Source organism: Zingiber officinale, chromosome 3A (genome assembly GCF_018446385.1).
Source record: "Zingiber officinale cultivar Zhangliang chromosome 3A, Zo_v1.1, whole genome shotgun sequence".
NCBI lineage: Eukaryota > Viridiplantae > Streptophyta > Magnoliopsida > Zingiberales > Zingiberaceae > Zingiber > Zingiber officinale.
The window spans coordinates 127832481-127854432 of record NC_055990.1 but is presented as its reverse complement, the minus strand read 5'-3'; positions in this window follow the sequence as shown (position 1 = coordinate 127854432).

The window sequence follows — 21952 nt, the reverse complement described above, 5'->3', positions numbered from 1 at the left end:
GACATATTGAACAAAAAGATATTTGCCATTGGAATAGTGCAAGCTATTTAAATTGTTGGTGATAGGTTTATATAGAAACAAGAAAAACAAGAATTATATTACTGCTTTTACAAAATGTGAAATTGTGAACCATCAGGTCACTGTCCAATATTTCCATCAGCAAATTGTGAACCCGACTATTTGGATTCGGCTACATGAATGCTATAAACCATTAAGTACTATGTAAAAATATAACACTGGTAGATTTTAAATCAATTAAATTAATTTTTTGATAGATTGACTATGTTGTATATCTATGTTTAATAATTGACGTGCCCATTCCACAAAGAACCAAAACCTTGATGTAGATTTGAGAGTAGTAACATGCTACAACATTTCTAGGAAATGGCTGACAATAGCAAATATGTTAAAAAATCAGGATAGAAACTTTCTATGATTCTTTTCTCGTGGTACCAAAATTTATCCACTATTCTCTCAGGATAGAAACTTCATTCATTAATAGGATGGTGAGTTTAGAAAGGGGACCTCACTATAGCTGTCAAAGTTTTTCATAACTTAATGGCTGACAATGTTATCTAATGAAGAATCATGAATGGTGTGTCAATCAACAAAACATTGCAAAAGAATAAATGTTTTACTAACTAATGTCTTCTTATAAGTATCACTAGTCCTTCTCAACTCAATAATACAACAAAAAATAACACAGAAATCAAGTCAACGAAAGTAGAGAAGAGAGGTAGATACTGAAATCATCCTTAATTAAAACTTCCTTCAAACTAAACATATTGAAGCAAGATGTGGTTTCACAGAAATCACCAAAAATCAACAAGAAATCAACCTCTTTACCACAAAAATTCACAGCAAGAAACAAGAAAACCTTCAAAGGAAACAGAGTGCATAAATAGTTAGCTTGCAACCTAGGGCTTCAGATCATGAAAAGAGGAAAGAATAGGACCTTGGCGTCACAAGCAAGAGGGCAGACGACGCACAGACACTTGCAACCTAGGGCTTCTGATCACAAGACGCTAGAAGAGGAAATAATAAGGGCTCGGTGTTGCAGATGACGGGGTGGATGACAAAGGGGCAAGCGGATGATGAGGCAGGCGGCGCAAAGGATGTCAAGGCAGGCGACAGAATACGGGGCAGGCGCCGTAAAGGATGTCGAGGCAGGCGACAGAATACGGGGCAGGCGGCGCAAAGGATGTCGAGGGTTCGGCGAGGATCGGGTAGGGACGATCGTCGATGGAAATATTGAAAGAGGGAAGAAAAATTAGGGATCAGGATATAGGAAACTCGCGGCGCGGCTGAGTGCTTTGTTGGAGGGAGTGAGGAAAAAAATTGGCGCGCAGGTAAAACATTACATTACATTTATTAAGTGTCATAATAATATACCTAATTAGATTTTAATTTTATTAATTTTTCATTTGTAATCAATGTCATTATATATATAAAACAACTACATTTTTAAATAAATGTCATGAAGAAAGTGTCAGGAAAGCCATTTTTTCTTGTAGTGCTCTTACCAGCGACCCTGTCACCGGTGAGCGACGTTGTATGCTACGACACATTAGTCGTGCAAAAAACAGTGACGAGAAATGGCAAATCGAGAAAACATCCGAACAACGATTTTATAATTCGTCTCTAAGCATTTAGAAATAACTACGCACTCTGATACCAATGTAGATTATACTATTCTAAATACATGATAGACGAATAAAATAAAAGCGGTAAAAACTTACAGCGATCTCCCGCAGATCCGCAATCGGCAATGGTGAAACTCGCTATCGGAAGAGCGATCACAAGATCGGAAAGCCCTCCGCAATTCCACAAATCAAATCCCACCGCCTCAGATGTTCTCCTCTTACTCTCGTCTCCAACGCACCCTAATTATCTTTTCTGATCCTTGGACGCATCCCCTTTATATAGGGAAATAAACCAGGGACATAATGAACCTTTTCCATTATGAGTAGTGGGGAACATGAGTCACGTTCCCCACTATCCCCATTTCCAACAGTGTCAAGGATAAGTATTTAGTCCTAATAAACCTTGGGTGTAAACAATATGAAAATCATATATGAAACCTTGGGTGTAAACAGTATAAAAAGCATATATTAAACTGAGGCATGCAATTACATTCTAGATGTTGGTATAGAGATATCTTCTCACAAATTATCTAGAGGATAGGTAGTGAGCAGCATGTGATAGAGATATAAGAACACTTATTCTTTAGGTGTCCTAGTTGTGGCCCTATGAAAAATGATTAAATCTTGACTATATGTGAAACAGGGGATGTCTACTTACATAAGAATGTTACGAGTATTTAGCATTGCTTTAATAGCAGACGTTTATTAACTAAAGTAAAATATCTTGTTGTCTTTGCTTTGACATATCTCGTATGTGTTGGGATCTTAGATGGCTAGAGGGGGGGGGGGGGTGAATAGCCTCTTAAAAACTTAAACACTAATTTCTACAAATAAACTTGTTAGCACAGCGGAATTAGGAAACTAAAACAAGGAGGAAACAAGCACACTAACACAAGAATTTACGAGGTTCGGGGATAACTTGCCCCTACTCCTCGGCGTGTCCGTAAGGTGGACGACCCCTCGATCTTCGGTAGATCGCACCCCGGAAAAATTCCGGCTAAAGATTCTCCTTCTCGGTGGAGTAACCTTTCCACAAAGTCTCAAGAAATATATATGTTAAAGCACAAGGCTTACAGAGCTCGGTGGCAAAGAAGAATGAACTATCGCTTACAACCACGCGAGGATCAGTGGAAACAGAGAACTCACAAACCAGCAGTTTCTCACCCGAGAGCTCAAGAACTTAGCACACCTCAACGATTAACAGAACTTTCTTTTTCTTACTTGCTTGTTGTTCTTTCCTCTCGCTTTTTACTGCTTCTTAAGCCCCTGTTCTCTGCTGTCACGAATCGTGGTCAATCTGCACAGAATCATCGCTGCAGCCAATCCCTCTTCCTCCTTACTGGTTCTCTGAACTCACATCAATGAAATCACAGTCTTCACTGGTGTCTTCTGAGCTCGAACCAATCACCAGGAGTCAAGCGGATCGCAGCCAGATCACACCAGTAGCCGTTGATGCCTCAAATGCACCATGCGTCGCGAATCACAGCAGAAAGGCCATTTGTCGTATTCCTCTTATGGACTTAATTTGAAATTAGGCTTGGAATGATACCTGTGATCCTGCAAACTCAAAAGCTAACAGCACAGAGGGTTATATGAATCAGGCAGATCAAATACAGTGGAGGAATCGCAGAAACAAAACTGATTGTGTGTGTGGATCGGTCACCAGACCGATCCATGGACCGATCAGGACATATCCTGATCGGTCCACAGCTTGTCTGATCGGTCGTGGAGACCGATCAGGCTGCAGGTGGATCGGTCTCCACGATCGATCCCTCCCTTCTTCTCTTCGCAATGCCATCTTCTGATCGGTCTAAAGACCAATCAGATTTCACTCAGTGTGCTACTGAGTGTTTCCTGATCGGTCTACAGACCGATCAGATTACACTCAGTGTGCTACTTAGTTTCACTGGATCGGTCTGCCGACCGATCCACTGTCTTATGTGTCACTGGATCGGTCTGCCGACCGATCCAATGTACCATGGAATCATTCTGACCTAATCCGGAGAACAAACTACCGAGCCCTCTCCGACTTCGTCCGGTCCAGAGAACGAGCTACCGAGCCCTCTCTGACCTAGTCCGGAGAACGAGCTACCGAGCCCTCTCCGACTTCGTCCGGTCCAGAGAACGAGCTACCGAGCCCTCTCTGACCTAGTCCGGAGAACGAGCTACCGAGCCCTCTCCGACTTCGTCAGGTCCAGAGAACGAGCTACCGAGCCCTCTCTGACCTAGTCCGGAGAATGAGCTACCGAGCCCTCTCCGACTTCGCGTGCCAAGTTTCCAACTTGGACTTTTCCCTTCCACTTGATCAACCTTGATCATTAATCAAACCGAGTTTAATTAACATCTGATACAAACTTAAATCCGTGTCAACATCAAAACAACAGCCAGGTCAGACTGTATCAACAATCTCCCCCTTTTTGTTGTTTGACAACACGATTTAAGTTTAGATCAGAAATGTTCTTATTTTCATAATTTTAGGGGAATCAAGATACTCCCCCTAAGATGGATACACCACTAAGTCAATTACGGGAATCAAGATCCTTCCCGTTATCTTCTCCCTAAAATCAAGCCTTCATACATCTCTAAACTTAGGTGTCCTCTCCCCCTTTGTCAAACACCGAAAAGGTGCAAATGAGGTGACAAAACTCAAAAAGGCTCCCCCTTAACCCATACTGTCTTTTTCGTAATGCACCTAGAGTTCCCTCTAAGTGTACTATATGACAGTAAGAAAGAGATAAGATACAATCAAATCATGGCATAGGAACAGCATATTAATATGAACTGAAGCATAAGGAAAAGCAAGAAATAGACAAATGAATAGCAAAAACATATGAGTAGCATAAGTATCCAGGTCAGACAAAGATATCCAACAAATAGCATCCAACACAGACAGGCAAAGTGACACACAGAATGTCTCAATCAATATCCTCAACAGGAGGAACCTCATCATCATCTGCAGGAGGCACGTAACCCTGAGGCGGCATGCTGGAGCTCGAAGGTGGATGACCCGAGAAATGCTGCGGTGGTGGGTAGTTGGCCATCCAGCCTAGAAGCAACTGCTACGTCACCAACTGCTGACTGCGTAGATCATCATAGCGCTGGTCGATTCGAACACGCAGTCCATGGAGCTCAGCAGACAGCAGCTCATCATGCTGATCGAAGCAGCTCTCTAGCTCAGCGATCTGCCAGCGCAGATCAGGATCGGCCTCATCAGCAGCAGGAGGAGGAGCAGCAACCTGTCGAGGAAGTGCCCGTGGTAACTCTCCCAGACCTCTCCCATCCTTCCACCGAACAGCCCCATTCTGTCCCAAGATACCAGACTTGGAAAATGCCCATTTCCCAAGTCGGCAATCCTGTCTGACCATCTTCACTATCCTACCCTTAGACACATCTATCTGAAGGGTCTCGAGCCAATCTGTAATTATATGCCCATAAGACATATAAATAGTGGAGCTGCTAGGCTGAGTATATGAGATGATCGAAGAATAGACGCTCGACATAATATCAAAATCGAGACGCCGACGCAAACCATAAAGCATCAGGCAGTGGTATGGTCGGATCTCTGCTAGAGGTTTGGATGTGATTGGAAGAAGACAGTTTGTGACTATCTTAAAAAGAATATAGTCAGGGGCAGATAGTCGTAGGGCGGCAAAGGGGGGAAAATCAACATCCAACTCATCCAGTCCACCTGGTTTAGGATGACCGAAGAAGTATTCATAGATGGAATCAGTTGAGACATCAAGTGGAGGAGGTAATGACTCTGGTAAATCAGGATAAATGGGAAAAGGATCTCCTGAACACATTCGATAACCTAGATACCCAAAGAATTCTACGACGGAGAAATCGATAGTTCTCTTAGCCACTCTGGTTCTATAAGCACCATCACTGGCCTGATGAAGATTGTTGTAGAATTCAGATACTAGGTCACAGTTGATGTCCCTCTCTAGGTAGACCAACGAGTCAAGTTTATAATAAGCCAGGGTTTCGGATACAGATGGACAAAACTCATCCATGTACTTTCGATCCACAGATCGACATGGGAGTAGCCTGAATGTCCTCTGTTGAAACTGTTGGTCCCTTTGTAGGTCGGCAAGAGGGGAGGGGTGAATTGCCCTACAAATTAAAACACGAACCTTTCTCGGATTTCAACTATATAATGAACACTTGTAATAAATAAATAAAAGAGACTAAGTAAAGAAAAACAGACACCAGAGTTTTACTTGGTTTGCAATCAGGGGATTGCTAATCCAAGGAATGTAAGCGCACTATCTGATTCTCCTCTGGGCGGAGTAGCCTCTTACAGCGTTGAACGTACAAGAAGAAAAGTAAAGCACACAGAAGTTGATTACAAGTTCGTCGTTCTGATTAATTAAATTGCTTCTGGACCAAGGCTATATTTATAACCTTGGTCGGGGCGCCTGGAAGGGTTCCGGACGCCCTGGGGGATAAAACTTTATCCCCCAACGTTCAGATCGAGTTTGACTCGATCTGGTCAAAAACCTCATTCTGGGCGCCCGGATCGCGCCGGACCCCAAAAGTCAACTCGGTTGACTTTTCGTCTCTTCGCTCCGGTTCAGCTCGTCTCGGTCCGGGTCTTGTTCCGGCTCCACTAGCTTGGGTGATCTCGGCCATCCGGAATAGGGCTCACCCAACCCATGTTCGACCTTCTCCTCGAGCGACCTTCCTTCCTGCGTCCCTCAAACGCCAAGACGTTCTTCTCCCCACGGTGTACTCTTCGGACACCTCGTCCCTCGGACGCACCGAGCCCGTCGGCTCTCTCCGTGCCGTCCTTCTCGCGTCTTCCGCTCGACTTCTGTGTTCCTAAGTTCCCACACTTAGACACAAGGGTTAAACAACGCAGACCTAACTTAACTTGTTTGATCACATCAAAACACCTCGGGGTTCCAACAATCTCCCCCTTTTTGATGTGAGCAACCCAAGTTAAGCTAGGGAAAAACAGATGCAATAAAAACAATTTATTTGTAATTAAGTCCAAAGATATTTCATAAAAAAAGTTTATATACCTCCCCCTAGACTTAACATTCTTCTCCCCCTTTGATCACATTAAAAATAGGGGTTCTTTAAACAAGTCTAAGGTAAAAAAAATTTAAGTGAATTTTCATAAAAGATTTCTAAGGCAATTTTCAAAGGAAAATGTCTAAGACAGTATTCATAGAAAAATTCCTAAGTTAAAAAAAATATCTAAGTTAATTTAAAAAGATTTAAGTCAATTTCCAAAAAGAATTTCTAAGTCAATTTTCAGAAAATTTCTAAGTCAATAATTTTCAGAAATTTTCTAAGTCAATTAAAAAAAATTTAATTTCAAAAAAAATTATTATAAATTATATAAATTGAATAACTCTTTTAAAGCATTAGGTAAATTAAATTAATGCTTTTTCAGTTAGTCAATTAAACTTTTCATTTCGATACTTGGCTTCCAGGTCGTGGCGAGGCACTAGGCCTTCTTGGTTATTGGAGCAACAACCACTTCCTTAGACAAAGCCTCATAATGAAATTAGTCGTTTAATTTCCTTGCTGAAAATGCTAAGTTAAATTAAACAGGTTTTTGGAACCCAGTAGAGGTTCCTACCTACAGGGTTAACCAAGTATTTCCTAGGTACATAGATTTTTGATATATTTCTAATTTGACTTTGATGAAATCTATAATACCAATTTAAACCTCTATAATTTCTAAAAGTAGAAATATTTGAACTTTTATATTTTTTCAATCTTTCTATTTCTTCTTTTAGTTTTTCATTGTGAATTTTCAATTTATCAAAATCCTCTATTAGACATGATTTTGCTAAAATTCCTTTTGTTTCCAAAATTTCATTTTTTAATTTGGCATTTTCTTTTTCTAATTTATACATGGATTTAGTCATTGCCTTAATGCCAGAGTAAAGTTGATCAGGGGGTAAGAGGCATACCTCACTTACCATGTCAGACTTAAAGCCTGAATCTCCCCCTGCTTCGCTGCCTTCATCCGAGGTCGTTCCCTCTTCATCGTTGCTCGATTCTGATATATTTTGTCCATCGTAGCTTGCCATCAGTGCTATCCCGGCGTATTCTTGAGCTTCTGATTCAGATGAAGAAGTGTCATCCCAAGTTGCTTTTAGGTTGTGTTTCTTGGGAGACTTCCTTTTGTCCTTTTTGAGTTCTGGGTAGTCTTCTCTTATGTGTCCCTCCTTCTGACACTGGTAGCATCGCACCTTTCTTCCTCCTTTTTGATTCTTTTTATTCTGCATTTTAAATTTATTAGACCTAAAGAATTTTTTAAAATTTCTTACCATGTGCGCTTCTTGATCGTCTTCGGAGTCTGACTCGAGTTCATCCTTCTGAGTTGTGTTCAGCGCTATAGTCTGGGTTGTATCCTTTGTCATTCCTGCACATCTAGTTTCGTGTAATTCAAGAGTAGAAAAACATTCCTCTAATGTACTTACCTCCAGGTCCTTTGAGATGTAGTAGGCGTCGATGATTGACGTCCACTCTGGAGTTCTGGGAAAGGCGTTGAGTGCGTAGCGTAAGGCGTCCCGATTTGTTACCGTTTCACCGAGGTTCTCGAGACCAGTAACTAGTTCTTTTACCTTTGCATGTAGACTGGCTACCTTCTCACCTTTCTCCAAGCGGATGTTCATTAGTTTGTTTCGGAGGATGCCCCTTCTAGCGAGCTTCGCTTCGGATGTGCCTTCGTGGAGTTCTAGAAACTTCTTCCAAAGTTCTTTAGCTGATGAGTAGCTTCCGATGCGGTTTACTTCCTGAGGCGGTAATACGCTTAGCAGGTGATGTTCCGCACGACTGTTTGCTACGAACTCATTCTGTTCTTTTTTTGTCCAATTGCTTTCTTCTTTTTCTTCACCGTTCTGATTTGTTGGAGCTACAAAACCGTATTTCATAATAAAATAAATTTCAATCTCGGTTTTTAGAAATACCTCCATACGACGCTTCCAGTCTGTGAAGTTCCCCTCGAATTTTGGTGGAATGATGCTTGGTCCGGCCATCTTTGTTGATTCGATCGGCGGTTAGTCCTCCTGAAGCGTCCTTGCTCTGATACCACTTGTTGGTCCCTTTGTAGGCCGGCAAGAGGGGAGGGGTGAATTGCCCTACAAATTAAAACACGAACCTTTCTCGGATTTCAACTATATAATGAACACTTGTAATAAATAAATAAAAGAGACTAAGTAAAGAAAAACAGACACTGGAGTTTTACTTGGTTTGCAATCAGGGGATTGCTAATCCAAGGAATGTAAGCGCACTATCTGATTCTCCTCTCAAGTACAACTCTAAAGCACACAAGCGTTGAAAATGATTACTTAGAGTTCATTAAAAAGCTTCCGGACCAAGGCTATATTTATAACCTTGGTCGGGGCGCCGGAAGGGTTCCGGGCGCCCAGGGGTATAAAACTTTATCCCCAACGTTCAGATCGAGTTTGACTCGATCTGGTCAAAATGCAAGGTTCTGGCGCCCGGAGCTATTCCGGGCGCCCCGGGATGTTCCGGCGCCCGGACCCCAAAAGTCAACTCGGACGCTCCGCTTCGGTTCAGCTCATCTCGGTCCGGGTCTTCTGTTCCGGCTCCACTAGCTTGGGTGATCTCGGCCATCCGGAATAGGGCTCACCCGAACCCATGTTCCGGCCTTCTCCTCGAGCAGCCTTCCTTCCCGGTTTCTCGTCCCTCGAACGCCGCGCACGTTCTTCTCGTCCACCGGTGTACTCTTCCGCGGACACCTCGTCCCTCGGACGCACCGAGCCCGTCGGCTCTCTCCCGTGTCGTCCTTCTCGCTAGCCGCGTCTTCCGCTCGACTTCCTGTGTTCCTAAGTTCCTGCACACTTAGACACAAGGGTTAAACAACGCAGGACCTAACTTAACTTGTTTGATCACATCAAAACACCTCGGGGTTCCAACAGAAACGCTTGTTCAAACTGTCGGTTCGGGAATCTTGAAGAAGAGGAAGGTTGAGGTCGGGAGGGTGCCTGGGACTTAGATTTCTCAGCAGATGACTTAGATGTACCCTCACCGGCTGATTTCTTCCTAAATAGGTCGAAAATGGGACATGGTCGGGGCAAATGGGAGTCCACGGGAGCCACAGAGTCGAGAACCGAGACAACACACAGAGATACACTGTGAAAAGAAGCTAAAATGCCAAAAATGAACAGATTTCGGGGAGAAAGGAAGTTACCTGGGCGCCATTTGAGGCTTTCGGAGAAGATGAAGAGAAGAGTCGGGACTGAGGAGTGGTTCGGCTAGGGTTTTCGGCGTGAAATGAGAGGAGGAAGGATTGGGGGAAGTTAAAAGAGGTGATCAGATCATAAGATCGGACGGCTGTCCGATCAGGAGAAATCCTGACCGATCAGGGAACGTCCTGATCGGTCAGGGAGGGTCCTGATCGGTCGTGGAGACCGATCAGGGAACCTCCTGATCGGTCCCCGGACCGATCAGAGGTGGATCAGAGGTCAGAGCCTCCTGATCGGTCATGGAGACCGATCAGTGAACCTCCTGATCGGTCCCCGGACCTATCAGAGGTCAATCAGTGATACGTGCCAGAACCCCTGATCGGTCCGCAGACCGATCAGGTATTGAACAGAGAGGTGTATCTCTCCTGATCGGTCGTAGAGACCGATCAGATATCATCCTGATCGGTCCCTGGACTGATCAGTGTCTGATAGGCAGTGATTTCAGTTTCTGAAATTCGTATCGAAAGTTCTGAAACTTGGTTCAACAACTTCCAAGTTCAGAACCTAGGATCTGAAGAGCCCACAGATTATATTCAGTGATACCAATGAATATTTCCTAATGATGAGCTCTAATGATTTGGAATTATTTAGGGCTCGAAAGTTTCAAACACTTTATATTTAAATGTGTTGAATCTCAAGGTTTCAAAACCAGAGAAGTTTGTTTTGTTTGTTTGCTGAAACTATGATCTATAGTGAACCAAGGTAATAAATCTGACTCATGGCTATCGGTTCAAAATATATCCTTGCTATGAGTAGTTACAAGTTTGTCAAAATATGTCAAAATTTCTTCACCAACTTGTCCTATTTTCAAACAAAATCAGGATGATATCAATCAAGGGTATCAATCAACACATACACAAGGTTAGATGATTTCTAGACACAGGTCCAACCAAGATTCCTTGGTTGGAATATATGAGTAAGATCTAGGAGCCAAATACACATGAATTATGTAATGGCCTTCCCCATACTCAATTTATGTCTCTTCAACCTAATTATTCAAGGGATGCATGATACATTTTGAATAATTTGGTTGATCCTAGCATCTCACCCCATTTCTAGCAAACAAAAATATTTTGTTAAACCTTATAATTTGTGTGAGATGTTCCCAAGTTGCCCAAATTAATTTCCCAATTTCTCTTGTCATTTTAATGATCCTTATTGATCATGATGTGGTCAAAATGACTTATTGAGCCAAACACATTCCCAATTCCCTCCTTAAATGACTAAATTCATTTTCCGGAAGGGGTTTGGTGAAAATATCGGCTAGGTTTGACTTTGACTCAACATATGTGAGTGCAATGTCTCCCCTAGCTACGTGATCTCTAATGAAGTGATGACGCACTTCAATGTGTTTGGTCCTAGAATGATGGACTGGATTTTTCGTTAGGTTTATTGTGCTAATGTTGTCACACAACACTTGCACTCCTTTATATGAAAGTCCATAATCTTCTAGAGTGTGAATCAGCCACAACAATTGTGATACACTCTCTCCCATGGCAATGTATTCAGCCTCGGTCGTGGAGAGAGCAACACAATGTTGCTTCTGACTTGACCAACTAATCAACGATGAACCTAAATATTGGCAACCCCCACTAGTGCTTTTCCGATCTAATTTGCATCCAACATAATCGGAATCGGTATAGCCTATCAAATCAAAAGACTCCGTACGAGGGTACCAAAGACCTACTCTAATTGTGCCTTTAAGGTATCTCAGAATTCTCTTAACTGCAGTTAAATGAGATTCCTTGGCACAAACTTGATATCTAGCGCACATACCCACAGCAAAAAGTATGTCCGGTCGACTAGCTGTGAGATATAGAAGACTACCGATCATGCTTCTATATTGCGTTAGATCAACTGGTTTCCCACTCTCATCATTGTCAAGACGAGTGTTTGTCGCCATTGGAGTGGATACTTCCTTAGAGTCACTCATTTTGAATTTTTTGAGCATCTCTTGAGTGTATTTCGTCTGATGGACATAAATTCCATTGCGAGTTTGTTTGATTTCAAGTCCAAGGAAGAATGTCAATTCTCCTACTAGACTCATCTCAAACTCACTTTCCATGTGAGAAATAAATTCATTCAAATAGCCCTTGTTATTTGAGCCACAAATTATGTCATCGACATACACTTGGGCTACAAAAATATTTTCACCATCTCTACGTAGAAATAGTGTTGGGTCTATTTGGCCTCTTACAAAACCCTTTTCTAGTAAATATGTTGACAACCTTTCGTACCAAGCTCGTGGTGCTTGTTTAAGCCCATAAAGTGCTTTCTTGAGCTTGTACACGTGGTTTGGAGCTTCGGTATTCACAAACCCCGGTGGTTGTTCAACATAGACTTCTTCTTTAATAAAGCCATTTAAGAAGGCAGATTTAACATCCATTTGATAGAGCTTGAAATCTCTTTGTGCAGCAAAAGCTAGCATCAAACGAATGGACTCTAATCGGGCCACGGGAGCATAAGTCTCATCATAATCGAGACCTTCGACTTGACTATAGCCCTTGACTACAAGTCTTGCCTTGTTTCTTACAACTTCTCCCTTTTGATTTAACTTATTTTTGAAGACCCATTTAGTTCCAATAATGGTGGTCTTCTTAGGTCTAGGAACTAAGTCCCACACTTGGCTCCTTTCAAATTGACCTAACTCATCTTTCATAGCTATGATCCAATCAGGATCGCGCAAGGTCTCATCAACTAATTTTGGTTCAATCTCTGAAATCAATGCGACTTCATTAGATTCATTTCTAAAGAATGACCTAGTCCTAACCCCTTGTTGGATGTCTCCCACAATTTGGTCTTGGGGATGACTAGTGGCTATCCTAGATTGTCTTGGTGTTGGTGGTGCCTCATGAATGGTCTCACTAGGCACAGGCAAGGACTCAATATCAGGCAAAGGATCAGATTGAGTTCTTTGTTGCCTTTGTTCATCATCATCAGAGTCAACTTCGACTCTTTCTATGTTTCGATCATTCAAACTTAGCCTTCTAAGTTCAAATTGAATTTCTCCTACATCCCTTGATTGATCATTTAAGTTAGGGATTTCTTCAAAAGCTACATCAGAGGACTCTTCAATCAATTTAGTCCTATTGTTGTAGACTCTATAGACTTTGCTGGTGAGCGAGTACCCGACCAGTATCCCTTCATCAGCCTTGGCCGAAAATTTTCCAAGATGGTCCTTGGTGTTCAAAATAAACACCTTACAACCAAATACCCTAAGATGTTTAATTGTAGGGGGTTTTCCAAACCAAAGTTCATGGGGAGTCTTTCCTAAAAACCTATGTATCGAGATTTGGTATTTACAGCTTCAGCCCATAAGTAACTCGGTAGTGAGTACTCATTGAGCATACTTCGTGCAGCCTCGTGTAAGACTCGGTTCTTTCTCTCCACAACCCCATTTTGCTGTGGGGTCCTTGGAGTAGAGAACTCATGCCTATATCCCTTTTCTTGACAGAATTCTAAAAACCTATGATTTTGAAATTCCCCACCATGATCACTTCTAATGGTTTTAATTGTTGTTGATTTTTCATTTTCAGTTCTTCTACAAAAGGAAATAAAAATATCTATGGTTTGATCCTTAGTTTTCAAAAAGAAGGTCCATGTATACCTAGTAAAGTCATCAATAATCACAAAACAGTATCTACTTCCATTTAATGAAATAATACTACTGCAATCAAACAAATCCATATGTAATAAGTTTAAGGCAGTAGTTGTACTTACAGCGCTTTTACCTTTATGAGGCGCTTTAGTTTGCTTACCCTTCTGACATGCATCACACAATTTGGTCTTTTGGTACTTGATGCTTGGTAAGCCTCGCACTAACCCTTTGTTGACCAGCTTCCGGATATTCTTCATGTTCACATGAGCCAATCTCCTATGCCAAAGCCACGATTCTTCTTCTTTTGACATGAAACACTTATCAAGAGCATTAGTAGCACTTTTAAAAGAAACTTGATAAATGTTATCTACCCTTGTGCCTACTAGTATCGTGTCAAGTGTGTCAATGTTTTTGACTAGACATTGGCTCGAATGAAACTCAATTGTGTAACCTGTATTACACAATTGACTGACACTTAGGAGATTAAAAGTCATCCCCTTGACTAGAAGGACATTCTTGATTTGGAGATATTCGGATATATGAATGTCTCCAAGCCCTATAACCTTAAGGCTACCATTATTACCAAATGACACATTACCTCTATTTTTGTTTTGAATGGTAGAAAATAGTGACTTGTCCCCGGTCATGTGCTTGGAGCATCCACTATCAACAAACCAAGTTGATAGACGCTCCCCCTTTACCAATGCCTACAAGACACGAAAGATAGATGTTTTAGGTACCCAAATCTTGGGACCTAATGCATCTACAATGAAAGACTTAGGCACCCATGCCTTTGTTACCTTCTTCCTAGTCTCATGAACCCTAGAAACATGCGATCTATGAAATTGGGTTCTTGATACTAAAGAAATAAAGCTAGACTCCTTAGGTTGGTATCCTAATCCAGCCTTGTTGTAGACTGCCCTTTGGGCATTTAGAATCATGTCTAGGGTCTTAGAGCTAGTTGAGAATTTTTCAAGCATTTTCTTGAGTTTCTCAACCTCACCCTTCAAGGCCTTGTTCTCATCCTCAAGGACCTTTAGATGTAGGTCATCAACCTCATCTTCCCTAAGGGCCCTCAAGTTTTCTACTTCTTCTTTTAATGATTTATTTTCTGTTTTTGATTTTTTAAGCAAGGTAGACAAATGTGTAATAGTCTTATAACATTTTTCTAAGTGAGAAGAGGTTACCTCTTCATCATCTGAAGATGATGAAGCCGCGGCTGAAGTGCTTGAGTCATCACTCTCGGACTCGGACTCCTCCCTTGCCATGAGTGCCAATTGCCGAGTACTCTTCTCCTTCTTCTCTTCCTCCTCCGAAGAACTTGAGGAAGATTCATCCCAAGTGGCCTTAAGAGCTTTCTTCTTCTTGGCTCTTTCCTCCTTCTTTTTGGCCCGTTCCTCCTTCTTGAGTTTTGGACACTCACTCCGGTAGTGGCCTTTCTTGCTACACTCATAACATGTAACATTAGTCTTATCGATATTTTGATCATTAGGTTTACCTTTTCCTTTGTATCTTCGGCTTCTCCTCATAATTCTCCTCACAAAATTTGCCATCTCGCTTGATGATGATCCACCTTCATCATTGGACTCGGAGGAGGATGTAGATGAAGAAATCTCTTTCTCCTTCTTCTTTTCCCTCTTTCTTCTTCCATCCTTGTTCTTTGGTCCTGCAACTAAGGCAATACCTTTCTCTCTTTGACCTTTGTTAGCGAGTTCATGAAGTTCCATTTCATAAAAGAATTCGTCTAATTTAACAATGGAAAGGTCCTTGGAAACCTTGTAGGCATCTACCATAGATGACCACAAGGCATTCCTTGGAAAGGATTTAAGAGCGTACCTTACTAGATCGCGATTCTCCACGCGTTCATCCACGGAATGTAGACCATTGATGATTTCCTTGAACCTCCCATGTAGTTCACTTACCGTTTCGTTTTCCTTCATGGTGAGATTTTGTAGTTGATTCAAGAATAGGTCCCTCTTGGCTATCCGAGAATCACGAGTTCCTTCTTGGAGCTCGATAAGCTTGTTCCATAAATCTTTTGCACTCGAGAATGGACCTACCTTGACGAGTTGGTCCTTGGCAATCCCACATTGTAAGGTGACTACCGCCTTGGCATCGGCTTGCCCTTTACGAGTTTGTTCGGTAGACCACCTTGATGAATCGAGTTCCTTACCTTCTTCGTCCTTCGGTGGTGTGAATCCTTCCTTGACCGAGAACCACATGGAGATATCAGTCTTGAGGTAATACTCCATGCGGCTCTTCCAGTACTAGAAATCTGCTCCATCGAAGAAGGGTGGTCTGTTGGTGCTGAATCCTTCCTTCATGGCCATCTTCTTGCTCCTTTGGATGTTAGTCCAGATGAAGAGCACCAGGCTCTGATACCACTTGTTGGGATCTTAGATGGCTAGATGGGGGGTGAATAGCCTCTTAAAAACTTAAACACTAATTTCTACAATAAACTTGTTAGCACAGCGGAATTAGGAAACTAAAACAAGGAGGAAACACGCACACTAACACAAGAATTTACGAGGTTCGGGGATAACTTGCCCCTACTCCTCGGCGTGTCCGTAAGGTGGACGACCCCTCGATCTTCGGTAGATCGCACCCCGGAAAAATTCCGGCTAAAGATCCTCCTTCTCGGTGGAGTAACATCTCCACAAAGTCTCAAGAAATATATATGTTAAAGCACAAGACTTACAGAGCTCGGTGGTAAAGAAGAATGAACTATCGCTTACAACCACGCGAGGATCAGTGGAAACAGAGAACTCACAAACCAGCAGTTTCTCACCCGAGAGCTCAAGAACTTAGCACACCTCAACGATCAACAGAACTTTCTTTTTCTTACTTGCTTGTTGTTCTTTCCTCTTGCTTTTTACTGCTTCTTAAGCCCCTGTTCTCTGCTGTCACGAATCGTGGTCAATCTGCACAGAATCATCGCTGCAGCCAATCCCTTTTCCTCCTTACTGGTTCTCTGAACTCACACCAATGAAATCACAGTCTTCACTGGTGTCTTCTGAGCTCGAACCAATCACCAGGAGTCAAGCGGATCGCAGCCAGATCACACCAGTAGCCGTTGATGCCTCAAATGCACCATGCGTCGCGAATCACAACAGAAAGGCCATTTGTCGTATTCCTCTTATGGACTTAATTTGAAATTAGGCTTGGAATGATACCTGTGATCCTGCAAACTCAAAAGCTAACAGCACAGAGGGTTATATGAATCAGACAGATCAAATCGCAGAAACAGCGAACAAATCTGATTGTGTGTGGATCGGTCACCAGACCGATCCATGGACCGATCAGACATATCCTGATCGGTCCGCAGCTTGTCTGATCGGTCGTGGAGACCGATCAGACTGCAGGTGGATCGGTCTCCACGACCGATCCCTCCTTCTTCTCTTCTGATCGGTCTAAAGACCGATCAGATTTCACTCAGTGCTACTGAGTGTTTCTGATCGGTCTACAGACCGATCAGATTACACTCAGTGTGCTACCGAGTGTTTCTGATCGGTCACCAGACCGATGATCGGTCACCAGAGCGATCCATGGAAACTTAGTTTCACTGGATCGGTCTGCCGACCGATCCACTGTCTTATGTGTCACTGGATCGGTCTGCCGACCGATCCAATGTACCATGGAATCATTCTGACCTAATCCGGTGAACAAACTACCGAGCCCTCTCCGACTTCGTCCGGTCCAGAGAACGAGCTACCGAGCCCTCTCCGACTTCGTCAGGTCCAGAGAACGAGCTACTGAGCCCTCTCTGACCTAGTCCGGAGAACGAGCTACCGAGCCCTCTCCGACTTCGTCAGGTCCAGAGAACGAGCTACCGAGCCCTCTCTGACCTAGTCCGGAGAACGAGCTACCGAGCCCTCTCCGACTTCGCGTGCCAAGTTTCCAACTTGGACTTTTCCCTTCCACTTGATCAACCTTGATCATTAATCAAACCGAGTTTAATTAACATCTGATACAAACTTAAATCCGTGTCAACATCAAAACAACAGCCAGGTCAGACTGTATCAACAGTATGGAGGATTAGAAATAGTATTTTTTTTAAAATAATCTGTTGAATAAGAGGACAGATCTTCTGGTCCATAAATTATGGATCAGAGGATGATCCACTTTTATTTAACAAGTGAGAGTCATTAAAATCAATTAATCATAGTAAATTGACTATCTTTTGATCCGTAATTTATAAATCAGAGGATTCCACTTGATTAAATAGTGAGTTAATTTATCAAAGTGTATAAATTTATTTACGGGACATTAAAAGTTTATTCTCATCCAATAATTTATGAGACATGAAATATATATATATATATATTTCGATCAAGTAAATAAGAGATGTAAGTAAGAGGAATTTATTTATTTAATTTTGTTTCAAGATGAAAAATTAAATATTATTTTAATGTTTTATGTAGAGCAAAATAGAAAAAAAAAATTTTGACACAGCGGTATAATTAGGTACCATAGCGTCAATAATTTGACTTTTTGTCGAGATCTCGTATTGACGATCGCTTGAGCTGTCGCTTGAGCTGTCCTTTAATATTTTTTTATGTAGAGCAAAATAGTTTTAATAAGAAAATTCAAATCCCAAATTTAAATTGTTCAAAAAATTAAACCCAATTTAATTTTTTGATTAGTGGAATATATTTTATTTTTAAAATAATTATATTCATAAAATATATATTTAATTTTGAAATTAATTGTTAGAACCTTTAGCAATAAAAAGCAATATCAGTAAAATATATATTTAAATCTAAATTCAAATTCAAGAAAGATATTTATATTTTTATAAAAAATTTAATACAACAGAGAGAAATACAAGCATAAAAATAAAAAAACTATAATTTATAAAAAAAAATATTGTTTAGCAACTACAATCTAAGTTATATAAAGTAAAAGAATATCATAAAAGTAGAAGATGAATTATATATATATATATATATATATATATATATAATCTCCATCGAAGAGTTTGCTTCTAGGTGGGTTGATGGTTTGTTCTTCCGCATGTCGAGCTTCGTCTCAAAGTTTGTGATAGTTACGTGAGGTATTGTCATCACCACCGAGGCTGCCACTATAACAAATAAACTCCTTTGTAGTGTAACGACCACCCTTCTTACTACTCTCTAAGGGTGACCGTTACTTATCTACTAACTCTACTTAACCGGTTTATTAAAAATCTCTAGGAAAACCCTACCGAAAAATTTCGGCAGAGTCTCCCCTGTACCGGTGACCATTTTTCATAATACAAGCATAATATACTCAGCCACAGGCGGCTGGAAATATATCTCAATCAACCACGCAGTTTAATAAGAAATGAAAACTAACCACAACCACGCAGTTTAATAATTCAAATCATGCAGATAATGAAAAATCGAAAACATACTTCTTACTACATAATTTTCTTATCAACTTAATAAAAAATTAAACTAAACAATTTCTTAAACTAAATGAGTTCTTTAGCTAAGTCCCAAGGACCTCCATAGTCCACACATCACACACTCCTCTTGCATCTCCTTGGCGTCTTCCTTCACTGTATCTTTTCTTTCCCTTTATCTGCAGTAGGAGGAAATGCAGTCTATAAGCATAAAGCTTAGTGAGCGCTATCTACTCACAAAAACTCGATATGCATGTATATAAATAAGAACATGCTAAATCTGAATGCTAACATATAAAACTACTCATGCTCATATATAGCAAAGGAAATCACGCTAACTGAAATACTAAACATGTATAGTTTATCATGCTCATAAACTAATAAAAGAAGCATACTAAACATGTAAAACTACTAAACATGTAAAGATACTGAACATGTAAAACTACTGAACATGTAAAACTACTAAACATGTAAAACTACTAAACATGTAAAGCTACTAAACATGTAAAACTACTAAACATGTAAAGCTAAACATGCTCATAAGAATAAAACTATAACAGCATGCTGAAAGCAAATAAAACTAAACATGCTGAATAATCTAATAGCAAGAAACAAATAAAACTACTACTGCATGCTTCAAATAACAAGAAACTAAACTTTCTAATTCTAAACATATTTGAAGCTTGTTTCATTTGTTTCAAAACTTATACTTTAATACTTCAAAATAATAATAAACTTCTTTTGGGCCCGACATTGTACCACTTTGCGCGCATTCTTAATAAGAATCGAGGTAGCTAATCCCGAAACTACTAAGATACTTCTAGGCCTTGTGCCTAGGGGCAACTTGGAGCCTATCCCTTAGACCTTGTGTCCGGTACATGCCCTTTAAAAAGTAAAATACTTTCTTTATAACTTCTTTATACTTGCCCTTACTTGGCATTTAAGCAAACACCTTGTGTGCGCTTTTGATATTAAACACCTTGTGTGCGCTTTTGATATTAAACATCTGAAATTGAGATCAAGTTAAAGTCTTGGTCTTTATTAGCTTACAACTTCTCATATTAGTCCAATAGCAAAAGACTAAAGACAGGAATCATTACTGCTCATGTTAAACTGATACTTTAAAATGGCAGGGCTGCTCATGCTACTAAATCAACAATAAGTACTAAATCTGAAATGCTACAAGGTGCTGTTTGTACTTGTAAAATGCTCAAGAAATAGATATTGAATTGCTAAAAAAAGAATTAACTATGCATATTTTAAACTTAAGCTGTTCATGTTCGTTGAGCATAGGGATCCAAGACTAAAAATGCTAAACATACTAAGGATCAAAATATGATTACCCTTTTAGCAGATCTAAACTCCAAGAACAGGCTGAGAAAACTAAGTAGCATGCTAAATTGAAAGGGCTGTTCATGTGTAAGAAATAGTAAAGGAACTAAATCTGCAATGTACAATATATAGCCTAAACATGTTTGGCAGTAGCAAGGAAAAGTCACAACCTGCAATGCTAAACTAATGCAACCCTTTTCATGCTTACTGGAAATAACAATAAACAAAACTAAAATATGCATTTGCTTAAAAATAAAACAAAACGATTCTGTTTGTTAAAGCAAGGAAGTCCAAAACTAGAAACTTGAATTCAAAGGAACATCTAACTAAATGTTATTCATACAAACATAATAAGAATCTATTCATGCTTGTTAAACTAGCAAACTTCTAAAACTATCTACTCAAAATAAAGGTTTGTTTAGTGCCTATTAATATGCCAGGAAACTAAATCCACAAGGCTAATTATAAGGTTGTTCATGCTTACTAAATGCTAGGTTGTTCATCTTCTTTGAATAAGGAAGGTTCTACACATGCATGCCGTTAATAAGAAACTATTCAACACATATTTGCAATTGAACCTCCTTAATTAAACTTAATGGAATTCGGTTTTCATAGAGCAACCAAAATCTCTATAGCAAGCTACTACAGTAAAGAAGAAGAATCAAATTCTCGAAACTACTCTTAAGCCTCTACAAGTTTTAACAGGATACCTAGGTTTCCTGTTGTAATGTTACAAACAAAACTCATATAACTTATTCAAAACTATATCTTCATGGAATCAAAAATAAAACTTTAAGCATGTTTAACCGAACTGTAAAGGAGATCTCACGGCAGAGACATAACCAAAATCTTTCAAAAACCAATCGAAGGGAACTACTCCTACTGCAGGTGAGAAGCAACTCACTTTCGGTTCTTGGACTTACAACCGAAGAAGAGAACTCTAAAGCTTCTAGGGTTCGGAGAAGGTGAAGATCTCGGTGATTCCTTCCTTTCCGCGTGTTCTCCTTGACGAGGAGAGCTCGGATCCGCAAGAGCTCGTAGAAATCCCCTTCGGCCGACCGTCGGAGACGAAGCTAGGGCTTCGTTTTCCTTCGCTCGAAGAATTGGCGCACGCACGGGATAGAAGAAGGGAGAAGAGATGGAATTTTTTAGGGCTCGGGAAAATACTTAACCCTTTATAACCTAGGTTTTATCTCTGCCCTTTACAATAACTTAAATACATCTCGCTACATTCTTGGGTAACAAATCACGCACAGCCCAGTTGGTCAGCTAGCCTTTTAACCAAATCAAAGGTTTGGGCTTCGATTCCTCCGCCGTGCACTTTTATTCCAATTTATTTTAAACATTCCAACTATAGCTTAAATCTATTTCTCTCCATACTTGGTTAACAAAACCCGCGTAGCTCAGCTGGTTGGGCCGGTTTTGCTTGGGTCAGTCCGACCCGAGATCGTGGGTTCGAATCTCACCTTCAACATTTTTTTTAAAAACTTCTTTCTTTTTGTAACCCTACTAAACGACCTCCAAAAATTACGTAAAAATACTCTAAAAATTCCTAAAAATCTCTAGAATATTTTAAAAGTATTTCCAAATATTTTTATGGACTTTTAGAACTTGAAATAGGGAAAATTGGGTCGTTACAATTCCCCATACCTTATAAAAAGTTCGTCCTCGAACTTAGAATTGCTCTGGATACTTCTGTCTCATACTGTCCTCCCGCTCCCAAGTGACTTCCTCATGCTTCTGGTTCTGCCAGATAACTTTCACT